Below are 12680 nucleotides of genomic sequence, written 5' to 3' on the forward strand. Positions count from 1 at the left end.
TTTTTGCCTTAGTTGTATTTTTGCCTTGTGTTCTTGATCAATATAAAAATTAACTGAGAAAAAAAATCCTCTTACTTCCCTTCACTTCTTTACAATAGTGAGAACTTGGGAAATACATTGAAGATGCCTTTTAGAGACAAAATCTTGTAGAAATCCTGTTCCAGGCTTGGCCTAATTTCTTACACCTCTATTTCTCACACCTTTTCCCTATTGTGAATCTTGATGGTATAAGTTAAAGCTATTTTACTACAGAAAGATTATTATGAAACTCTGGGAAAATATTTTCATTCTGCATCATGTCCTAGTAAACTCAACTTGTTTTCCATCATTCTTTTCCCCATCCTCTGTGGGTACACAGAGCTACTTTTAACTCTCCTAACAAATGCTGGACATTATTATCTGCTTTTCCAAGTAGTTTATTTCAAGGATAAATCTGTGAATTGCAGACTATGAAAGCCCACAACATTCCACTGGTATTTTCTATCAATACATATTTTCTTGTGGCAATTGGGTTTGAGTTACAGTTAATAATGGGGATTTTATTAACAGGACAGAAGGGTTTGTATTAAGGTACAGCCCATGTAGAGGGCACTGTGTGTCCTCATGTATGATTTCATGATGAAAGACACCTGCTGTTCTTCCCACGCAGGTTTTGTTAATGTAAACAGAGACGTGTGAAAGTGGAAGTCAGGGAGCAGATTTGTTACTTTCCTCGTTGCCTGCTGGGTGTCTGCCAGTCACTCGTTACCTTTCTGATGGCTGTGATCCCACTGCACTCGATCTGTGCCTCCAGAGCAAAGTCTGCTGTGTTCAGCTCAGATTCATGCAATCCAAAGCACTCACAGCAGCCACTGAAATCCCAGCTTGCAGCTAAGCCATGTGGAGCTGGATGGGAATGGCAGCACACTGATATTTTAAATACAAAAAAATAAACTGTTAGCTCCTGGTGGCCTGCATGCATCAGTGCAGTGGCTGCCATACAGAGACAGACAGGGTTTGTTCTAATACAGAGAGCAGTTCCTGTAATGAGCAATTCTTGTCTGATTATTGGGATGTGCCTTGCTGCCTCCTCTGCAGTCTGACCAGGTCATTTTGTTCCCATTTAATTTGGAGAGGGATTTTTTAGCACAGTCATGGTGTTGATAAAAGCACAGAGACCGTCTACACCCCCATCAGAATATCCTGAGTCAGAAAGTTCTGTCTGTGCTGCAGGACCTTCCCAGCTCAAAGCCAGCCCCAGTTTGTCTCTCAGGGAGTATCAGCTGAGAGGTGATATCCTGTAAATGCAGCAATAAACTCAGCTGTACTGTGGCTCCAAAGCCATGCAGTCACATTTCTATTGAGCTGCTCTGCCTGCTGGGTCCCTGCCAGGCCAGGGGTCTGTGGGCATTGGTTGTGTATGGAATGGTTTCTCTCTCCCTCCTCCTCCTCGAAAGCTGCAGCCAAACACCACATGCCCACTGATGTCACTGTCATATTTTCTGGAAAAATCCCTTTGCCAGTATTGGAATAAGATCCCAATATTACTGGGTGGAACGTGCCTGGGCTCTTCTGGCCCTTGCTGCTTGACCAGAGGCAGCAGCTGTGGTGTTTTCACCTCAGAGACACCCCTGGCTCACTGGATGTTGCAGCTGGCACTTGGAACAAGTCCAGGCAAGCAGGAATTCAGTTTTTACCTCTAATGGAAAGGCTTCAGGCAAGGTGAAGAGGAAAAGGAGACGGATTCTGCTGGAGGGTTTAATCCAGAGTTTTATTCCATGGTCACAGATCTCCCAATCTTGGTAACAGCTCCAACAGAATCCAGACCCCATGGTCCTGTGTCTTTTTAGGGAAAGGGGGAGGGGAAGGGGCAGGTGTGCCACCAACCAGGTGGGAGGGGGCAGTCTCAGGGGACAGTGACACCAGACTGGCCAATGACCCAGGGATGAGGGGCATCTTTTGAACCTGACCAACCAGACACGCCCTTGCTGGAATGTTAACATTGACAGACAGCACTCAGCAAGGGGGCAAGGGGGAGGGGAAGGGAGAGCTTGGCACACCTGAGGGACTGGGAAAGGTGAAACAGGACATTGCTTCACACTGCAACACGCCAGGATTTCTTCTCCTGGGAAGCTGAGAAGTCTCAGAGAAAAAGGAAAACAATATTATCTCATTTGCTTCTCCTGTGTTTTGCTGCTTTGGAATGTGGTCAGAGATTGTTTATCCAATGTGTGAATTGTTTTAACTTACTGACCAATCCCAGTCCAGCTGTGTTGGGACTCTGGAGAGAATCATGGGTTTTTCATTAGTATCTTGTTAAGCCTTCTGTCTGTATCCTTTCTCCATTCCTTAGTACAGTTTTAGTATAATATTCTTTAATATAATATAGTAACATAAAATACTAAATTAGCCTTCTAAGAACATGGAGTCAGTTTCATTCCTTCCTCCTCCATCCAGGGACCCCAAAAATACCACACACTGAGGGTGAATTTTGATGAATCTAAATCACCACTGAGTAACTGGAGGTTTTAGCTCCCATGTTCCACCAAGCATCTGTTTTCAGACACAGGAAGCATATCTAGCAGGCAGCAGCTGTGTTTGTTACATAAAAGTTTTCTAAAAAGAAACAGGGTCTTGCTGGAATGACAGCTGCAAGCACCCCTGAAACTACCATCCAATGTCTGATCTAAAATTACTTGAAAAGGGGAATAAGAGTCACAGAAACACCTCCCTGGTCATTTGGGTTTGTGTTTACACTTACCCTCATGCAAAGGAGCTGCTGGGGTCACAGAGCACAAGTACTTGAAGCAGAAGAGCTGGAAAGGCAAGTTTTGTGGTGACACTAACATTTTGAAATGTTACAGTTTGACTATAGGTACAGTTTTACAGTTTCATCAATATGTAAATTACTAACAGAGTTTGTAATCCATGCTTATGAGGCTTCACAGCACAGAGATGACAGAGTTCAGAATCAAAGCCATCAAAATGCCCCATGCAGAGGGGAAGGTGGTGAGATGGACTGAACACATTCAAACTGCTTTCTAGTCAGCAGGTTCTCCTCCTCATAGGCCTAGATTGGATGTAATTGAAGCCATTTCTGAACAGCACCTCCTAGAGTATGGAACACTATCATCCTAACTGCAAAATGTCCACACATGTGGAATCACCTTAGGAAGAAATCAAACATTCCCTGCTCTATGATTTTGTAGAGTTTACTGCAATTGTTGAGGCATCTGTTATTCAGTGTTTATTCATGAACAGCTGGGTAAAATTTGAGTTTGGGGGAAAGGGATGAATAAAATTAAGTCCTTATTTGACAAAAAAAGTAGTATGATCTTTCTATGAAACTTTCATACACACACACATATATATTTCTAAATGTGTTCATCCCTTTTTATTTATCCATATTTCTAACAATTTTGAGTCAAACAGAGGCTTTTTTTAAGATTTCATCTCTTGTTGCTTATTTCCACTTCATTAATGTCTATGTGTCAAGACAAGGACTCCAACAGTGTTCATACAAACAACTATCCAAACAGAGATAATGCAATTCAGCATTTAGATATTAGCCAGCAGAAGTGAGAGGGTGAGGTAACAGCAAGTTTGTGGCCGCCTTGACTGGTGCTCACAGCACTCTGCTCCAAGCAGTCATGACTTTATCCAACCTGTCAATAACTCTGGGGCTTTTTATTTAACCTGTGTGGGCTTCTACAGCAGCTGTTGAAAGTGGTCTGGCCAAAATCTCACAAGAATCTACTGCAGGGTTTCAAGTGAGGTAATTTGTCAGTCTGAAATATATTCCTGACTATGTCAGAACATCACAGATGAATGCTGTAATAGCTGTAAAGAGTTCATGCCTGAGTTAAATGTTCCAGGAAATTAATCCTAAACAGTAACCACAGTAGGAGCTGGGTGGTCTGGTGACATGAGCAAATCATAGTTCCCTATTTCATGGCATTCCTTAGAGGAGGTCCTCTGAGTAGTAATTGAATTTTTTTTTTTTTTTTTTTTTTTTTTTTTTTTTTTTTTTTTTTTTTTTTTTAGGGAAAAACTTTGCAAAAGCTGGCTTTAGAAAGGAGGGAATTGAGAAGATTTAATTTTTAAGTTTATATCTGGATCAGCTGAGGCTTAGGGATCAGAGCTGAGATCTTGCAAGCTCATCTCTTTGTAGCATTGCTTTGATATCATAAGCAACTTACACAGCTCTCTGTGTGTGTGTCTGTGCAGTTTAGGCTTTGTTTGAATAGCAAGTGGAGAATGCCTGCTTTTCTGTTTGCTCCCCAAGGGCTGCTCCACATGGAGCAAGCCCAGAGCTCTCTGAACAGGCAGTTCTGCTGCTGCTGCTGGTTCCAGGGACAGCTGCACAGGGAGCAGTGGGCTGGGGTGGCTGGTGTGGGGCCAGCCAAGGGGGAAATGCCCTGCCTGCAGGCTTAGAAGCTGTAGTTATGGCACATAACAGAAAATTGTTACACAACAGCCAGGGGCAGTTATGGTTGTGCCATTCCCTTTGAAACTCTTATTTTCTGAGAAATTGTCACAGCCTCCAGGAAACACTAGGCTGCCAACTGCCTGTCTTTGCTGGCTGGCAGATACCCCACAGATGCTCCTCTTCTTTCCCCACTGGCAATTCCAGAGCTAGGGCACAGCTGTGAGCTGGCTGTGACAGTCACCCACCCATCCTCTGACTTGGGCTGGGTTGGCATTACCTGTTGGGCCCAGCCAAAGTAAATTTTTGTACTCATGCTTGACTACAGATGTGACATGCTTTTAATATCAGTGTTGCAACTATTTAAAATGCCTTCCCTTGAGAAGAGACACAGGACTGACATTCCTGTGTTAGATCACAGAAATAATGGTATCTATTGATCCTGAAGAGATGTCAGTGAATTAAATATAAAGTTGGTGTTACATATTGCCAACCTCTTTCATTCACCCACTGCAGCTGGTCAAGGGGCTGTACAATCTCCTAAATACTTTGTCTTTTATGAGCAAACTTGAAACTGAGAAAAGAAAAGCAGAGAGGCAGTGAGAAGGGGCAAGAAAAACACTAACAGCCTAAACAGAAACTGAAGAAAGAATTGAGCTTCCAAGTTACTTCTTATTTTCCAGTCTCCAACTCATAGAGCCAACCCTGACATGCATCTGAATTTACAAAACCTGGTCTCTATACCTCCCTTTTTCAGTAATTTGTTCATTCCTTCAGTTCATGTCTCATTTCTTTAGGAAAACAGATTAAACATATAAGCCTAACTTGGAAATCAATCTTGAGCACTGCTCAAACTGTAGCCACTGCAATGTGTGTTTCTGGTTCTCCAGAACAGCAGTAGCAGCAGTATTGTTATTCTCACAGTGTATTAGCACTGTATCCCAGTAGCACTAGGTTTGGAGCAAAGCCCAGCTATGCTGGATGTTATTCAAACATTAAAGAAAATCCCAACTACAGTCTCAAAGCCATTCAGTTTGACTGTGGAGAGAGAACTGAAATCGATGGACACAAGAAGTCCTAGGAACACAAAGAAGTAATATCAGGTACTCCAAATCCAGCAGTCCTGGAATGGAATTTGTGCCCAGCAGGTGTCTCAGGATGAGGATGGAGATGAAGTCTCTAAGGAAGGTCATTGCTTAGTGCTGGCTGTTGGGAGCAAAATAACTGAGGGGTAGGGACTTTCCTACTTAGAAACTTTACTCACAGCACTGTGAGTCACACCGAGCTAGAAGTCAGAAAGAAGAAAGTTGAAAGATGAAAATGCGTGAGTCAACAACTTTATAAAATAATTTTTCAGGTATGGATGGAAGAGAAGAAAGTTTGGTAGTTGTATTAGCAAGAAATTGTTTCTATCAGCTTTTTAAAAGGTGACAGCATTCTTGAGTTGGGTGGAGAACAAAACAATGAGGTGAAAGGTTCCCTTTGTAGCATGTGTGACATTTACAAGGTATGCAAAGTCCTGGGCAACCTTTCCCACAGACACTTTCCTCAGCAGGAGTAAATACTTACCTGTCATATAAGGCAGCTCTTTGCCAGCTTGCCCTGCCAGTATTTTCTCTGCTGATACCGTTCCTTATGCAATCACAAAATGCAAAAGCTGTCCCCATAAGCTGGCTATGAACAATATTTTTATTCTTTGGCAGGGGAAGAGCCAGTAGCTTGAAAGAAATTAAAGGGCTGTGGGCATTACCTAAATAAAGAGGGAGCATCTGTTACTTCTAAAGGGGAAGTGGCATCTTACAGGGTTACAGCTTAGTCTTTGCAAATGAATTGAAAGTGACATGAAGACTTTCATAATTTTCTTGGGTTTGGGGCTGGTTTCTGTTGCTTAGATAAATGCAAGTGTGTCTGGTAAATTTTCCTAGTAGTCAGTTGCCTGTATCTCTCACCCTCTGACTCATCTGAGAAATGCAGATTTTTCATGCAGTGTGAACAGTTGGGGGATGCTGCTTTTTCCACCCAGTCTCAGAAGCTCAGACTCATACAGTGTCTGACATCATGTCAGCCTGGGCTGCACCAGCAGCACCGTGGGCAGCAGGTGAGGGAGGGGATTCTGCCCCTCTGCTCTGCAGTGCTGAGACCCCACCTGCAGTGCTGAGTGCAGCACAGGGGGTGCCAGCACAGGGAGGACTTCACAGAATTCAGAGAATTCACAGAATCACTGGGTTGGAAGAGACCTTCAAGATCAAGTCCAACCCAGCCCTAACACGTCAACGAAACCATGGCACTGAGTGCCACATCCAATCTTTATTTAAACACATCCAGGGATGGTGACTCCACCACCTCCCCGGGCAAACCATTCCAGATCTTTATCACCCTTTCTGTAAAAAACTTTTTCCTAATAACCAACCTATATTTCCCTTGGCACAGCTTGAGACTGTGCCCTCTGGTTCTGTCAGTGCTGCCTGGAGAAAGAGACCAGCCCCACCTGAGCACAGGCACTTTTTAGGGAGTTTAGAGAGTGATAAGGTCACCCCTGAGTCTCCTTTTCTCCAGGCTGAGCACCCCCAGCTCCCTCAGTGGTTCCCCACAGGGTTTGTGTTCCCAGCCCCTCTCCAGCCTCATTGCCCCCTCTGGATGTGCTCAAGCATCTCAATGTCCTTCCCAAACTGAGGGCCCAGAGCTGGACACAGCACTCAATTCCTCCTTGAGTCCAAGGTGTGTGTGCTCTCACCAGTACCCAGTACAGGGGCAGAGTGACCTCCCTGCTCCTGCTGGCCACACCATTCCTGATACAGGCCAGGATGCCACTGGGACCACCAGGAGAGAGCCCAGAGATGGCCACCAAGATGATCCAGGGGCATGGAGCAGCTCTGCTGTGAGAAAAGGCAGAGAGAACTGGGACTGTGCAGCCTGGAGAGAAGGATTTGGGGTGACCTAATTGTGGTCTTCCAGTGTCTGTGGGGAGCTGACAAGAAAGATGGAGCAAGACTCATAACAAGAGTTGGAGTGACAGGACAGTTTAGATATAAAGGAGAAACTCTTTACAGTGAGGGTGGTAAGATACTGGGACAAGTTGCCAAAGAAGCTGTGGCTGCCCCATCCCTGGAAGTGCTCAAGGCAAGGCTGGGCTGGACTGCACTCTGAGCACCCTGGTCCAGTGAAAGTTGTCCCTGACCATGACAGGGGGGTTGGAATGAGATGATTTTCAAGGTCCTCTTCCAACCCTAACCATTCTGTGATGATCTCACTTCAAGATCTTTCCCCAGATGCTTCTACAAAGATCTCCTCTCTAATCTGTCACTGCTGCCTGTACCCTGCTCACTCACAGTTCACCACCTCACCCCCACGGGAGGTTTTAGAGCATAAAGCACTGACAGAGGGCAGCAGTGCACAAAGGGCTTCTATAGGACATTGACTTTTTGCAGGCTACAAACAAGGAACAGTGGGAAATGCTGTAAATACACTGATCTATTGGCTTTGTACTGCAATGCTCAGGCTAACACTCACAGCACTGGGGTTACCCAGGAGGAGAGCTTGGGGGGTCAGAGTGTTTGCTTGGGGAAAAGCTGCTGGAATGCCCCAGGCAGTGATGTGAGGCTGCACAACAAACCTGCAGTCCCCAGAGAGTCAGTTCATTCAGTGTGGTGGCTTTTACATGGTACCAGCTGATCATCCAACAGATTCATGCAAATACAGGCAACGGGACATTCATTAAATGACCAACAACAGTGACTAACTTGATGAAGATTCCCTGGCTAAGTTTGCAAGACAGACTCAGCTGCCTGCCTCAGAGGATGTGAAAGGGCAGGGCAGTGGCTCCTTTGCAGGGGCAGCAACAACTGCAGCAGAGGCTATAACCTTCAGAGGTTTCCTGTACAGTGAATACAAGCTAACACTGGGGCACTGAGCATCAGTCAGTCCTCTGTAAGCTGAATTTCACTGCAGCTCCTGTTGCTGTTCTGTACAAGCTGATTTCTCATAATTTCATTTGTCACAAATTCTGCAGCTCCTGTTGCTGTTCTGTACAAGCTGATTTGTCATAATTTCTTTTGGCTTGTAGCCATAGGTCTTTGCTATCAAGTCCTTAATTTATGCATGACAAGAGTGACGGAGAGTGATCCACTTACTGACTTAACCATTTGCACCCCTGTTACACTGAGAGTATTGCATGAATTGCTAACAGTTGTGGAGAGAACTTTCATAATTTTGAGTCAGAAGATGGCTGCTCACAACCTACACGGTTCTTTTTCTGTCTCCTCAGGGGAATTTGCTTTAGAAACTGTTTCTCACAGTCGGTTTGCAGTCTTTGCCGATAATTTCCTTTCTGCTGTCTTTGCTGATTATTTCCTTTCTGCAGTCTGAGCAAGGGTAAGGTTTCAGAGGGCTTGAGTGAATTCACCACCTGAAGAGAGGCTTGAGCTATCACTGGTTGCCTCAGATGAAAGGGAAGTAAGAGAAAAAAGCAGAGAGGGTGATGAAACCTCAGCAGAAATTTCCTTCATTAGCTGTTCATGGGAACTAATACAGCCTTGGGCTGTCCTGCAGGGATATTCACTTATGCCCTGGCTCCATGGCATTGCAGGGTAGAAAACCCTTTGGTCTATAGAGGAAGAGTCTGTGATATGAAATAGGACAATTCCTGTGCCAAAATGCCCTGCTCTTTACACTGGTACTGACAGCTGCATTTTGGCCTGTTAACTGCAAGGAGATCACAGCAATTGCCTTTTTCCAGCTCTTCCCTGTGCCATTTCTGCACCCAGGAAAATTCCACCTGGATTTTATGAGTGTTCTCCATCATTCAGAGAGAATCTTACAGAGTCACAGTGCAGATCCCAGACCTTTGCAGGGCCCAGTCTAACTCACAGCAGTGTAAAAAGACAAAACCAACACAGGAAGTATCTACACTTCAAAGATGGCTTGGCCAAACCTGTCTCTGCAATTTGTTTGTTCTGAAGGTCAAAAAACCTAGGCTGAATGGTATTTGCATATTTTCTGGCCCTAAACCCAGCTGACCTACAAGTATAAAACAAAATCAATGAAAGAGTTATTTGCAGGACATTTTGCTTTATAGATTGCTTCAAGAATAAGAAAACATTTCTTCCAAGGGAGACAGATGGTTTGATTCTTCCTTCACTCTTCCTTCCTACTTCCCTTCCTCTAGCTATGATCATTATTTTCAAGGTGGCTCAGTCTTTTGAGGGGCAGCAAGGTGTTTTTTTTGGCCATGTCCCTCATATCTGAACAATGAAAATTAAGTATGGGTCAAATGCAAGGCTTTTTTTACAGGATAAATGTACAAAAATTGACTCACACATGCCAAAAAGTCTAGGACAGAGCAGCTCATAAATTTCTTTCATTTCAGAATTTAATGTTAAAGTCATTAATAAGAAGGAAAAAATATTACTGGAGAGGTCCAAAACAGTCTGGTTTGTCAATCCAGAGGTGGCTACTGCCCTGGTCTGTTTGTAGTGACAGGGGAGGTTGCAGCAGAACCAGGTTTGTGAGATGAGCACTGCAGTGGCTGGAGCTGGGGTGAAGCCCTCGTGCCTCTCCCTGACCGTGCATTGGGCACCAACACTTGAAACATTGGCAAGAACATCGTGGGAGCTGGAGATTGAGAGGAAATTTTCAGAGACTGGGGGAAGGAAGGAATGAGAAGTGAAGCTGGGGCAGCAGCAACTGGTAGAAAAAATGGACAGAGAGAAATCAGTGGTAGTTCTCTGGGCAGAAAGTTTGCCAGGCAGAAGAGTACCAGAGGACAGGGAGGGAATGGGGCCTGCAGAGGTGCAGAATGGGACTGGAAAGCATTTGTAATCTTTCAGCAAGTCTTTCAACAATTTTCCACTCCAATGTGATTAATTTTGCTGTTAGTCTGGGCTGGTTTGTGTGTGGTGAAAGTAAATGAGACCAGTAGTTGTTAAGGTCTGTACCAAATGTAAAACTGAATGTCTGGTTCATGAAAAGCAACTGCTCTGGCTTGTGCCTGTGCAACTGATGCTGTTTTAGGCAGTCAGGGATGGGGATCATGATCCTGCCATCCTTTACAACTGCAGCATCTTAATATATGCTCCTAAATTCCTTTGAGTATATATAACTATGTGTTCAGACACTTGGCTCTGCATTCTACAAGAATATCACTGAAACATTAAAAAATATAAGCAGCCAACATTAACTTGCTAAGAGCATTCCAAAATAGAGTAGGATCCTCAGAAAAAGTGCCATAATGAGAATTGAACATTTTTGTTTGTTTGTTCAAAAGTACCTTGTATTTCACAGGCAGCTTTTTTTGTTAGTTTTTGGTTTTTTCCATTTATAATTTAGCTTAACCCACCATCTGAGAACTGAAAGGCAGAAAATCCCCGCCCAGCAGGGAAAGTCTTACAAGACTTTGAAGAGAAAAACCTATTTTGCTGCTGGGGTGGTTTCCCACCATGATGGTGAACAACAGGCACAGCAGCACTTTTTTTGTAGCCTGAAACTTAGGAAAACTTGGATTTCATTTGCTCATATTTACATTTGGCAAGTAGGGAGCAGAGAAGGAACTGGGGGTATGAGAAATGAGACCCAATCTATCAAGTTCTTGCTTGAATACATCATCTGAGCATGGCCCAGCTCCTCTCCTCTCCTTCCAGTTTCCAAAGAAAAGGTGAGGCCAGGGGGAGCCAGAGCTGCCCAGCACCCCAGAGGGTCACAGCCTTTAAATGTAAATTATCATTTAAATGTAAGGCTAACTGCAGCGGATTGGAGAGTGAGGATATTGAGGAATTAACTAACTGCCTATTTCAGATGACTTCCTATGGGAAGGCAGAGAAAATATTGTATAAGAAGGAAAGGAAAACACCCTAGGCTGAGGCCATAAGTGAACTTGGAATTTAATCCTAATTGCTTCCATTAGTTGAAACGGTTATTTTAATAATCCAACAATTGGCTTTTCTTGCCCTCAGCAGAACATTTGTCATTTGAGTAGGTGAATTTTTGGCCCTGAAGCAGAGATCAGACTTCAGTACACTTCATAATACACAGAAGGAGGAATTCTTCAGCCAGAGGCCCAGGTGATAGCAATGGTCAGATTGCAAGCAGTGGCATTTGGCCCCAGAAAATGAGTGTCCTTGAAGCTCACCTGTAGCCCACTGCCCTTAGGACTCTAACTAGTTTGTTTCTTATACTTGTATTTCACTGCTATTTGTTTCACTCTTGTACCCTAAATTTAAGAAAATATTCATATTCAGACCATGACTGATTGTGCATGGCTTGCTATTTTAGCAGGATCAATATAACTAACTTTTGAAAAAAACTGAGAAACTCTCACTTATTCTTTCCTATGTTTTAGGAAGACAAGGATTTATTAATAGACACAGAATTACTGTTTCTGAGTTCAAGTGGACAAGCCCTGGTACAAGTGTGCAGCTGGTCAGGAAATGTCACTGCAACTGGCTAAGTAAGAAAAGATCCCTGATGTTTTAAGAACAAACATGTCAATATATAGAAAATTAATGGTGAATTAAAATACACCCCTCCAAGACTCTTAAGATAAATATGCTGTCTCCATGTGACCCCTTGCAATTCCTCTTTGCCCACTTTATGTGATTATGAAAGCCTGATCACATTTCCATTAAAATCAAGGGTAAATAGTGCTTTTTGCACAGGATGAGACCCTTATTATATTTTAGTAGCAATATTTACTCCACAGAAGAAGTTTCTTAGGCTATACTTATGTTCTGTTATGATTCAATAGATGTGTATCTGACAGAATGACGTGGATTTGAATATGGCTCTTCTGAGGGAAAGAACTGGAAAATGCCCCACCAAGAGTTAATCTTTGCCAACATTTGTTGTTAACTGATATAAATAAATAGGAATGGTAGGCTGTCTTTCTGAAGTAGCATTCAGAGCCTGAATAACATTTTAAAATGCTGTAAAGGGAGAACACATATCCTGTCTGGCAAGCTGAGGTGTAAAATATGCTACATGCAACCAGATGGCTGCACAAAGCTGTCTGAAATTGCAGAAGGAGACCACAGCTTTCTTCTGTGGCTGCAAGAACCTGCCAGGAAGGTCTTGTGCTGTGCAGGGGCTACTGCAGGGCTTGGCTGTGGAGCTTAGAAGTCACAAAGCAGACAACTGGGATGAATGGAAGACATGGTATACTAAACTGTGGCTTTTTCAGGGTTTTTGTGCTTGCTTTTTCTTTTTTTTTTTTTTTTTTTTTTCCTATGCTGCTGGCTTTAATAGTTTTTTTTTTTCCTCTCTTGCCAGTATTAAAAGTTTTGGT

Source organism: Agelaius phoeniceus, chromosome 2, assembly GCF_051311805.1.
Source record: "Agelaius phoeniceus isolate bAgePho1 chromosome 2, bAgePho1.hap1, whole genome shotgun sequence".
Lineage (NCBI taxonomy): Eukaryota > Metazoa > Chordata > Aves > Passeriformes > Icteridae > Agelaius > Agelaius phoeniceus.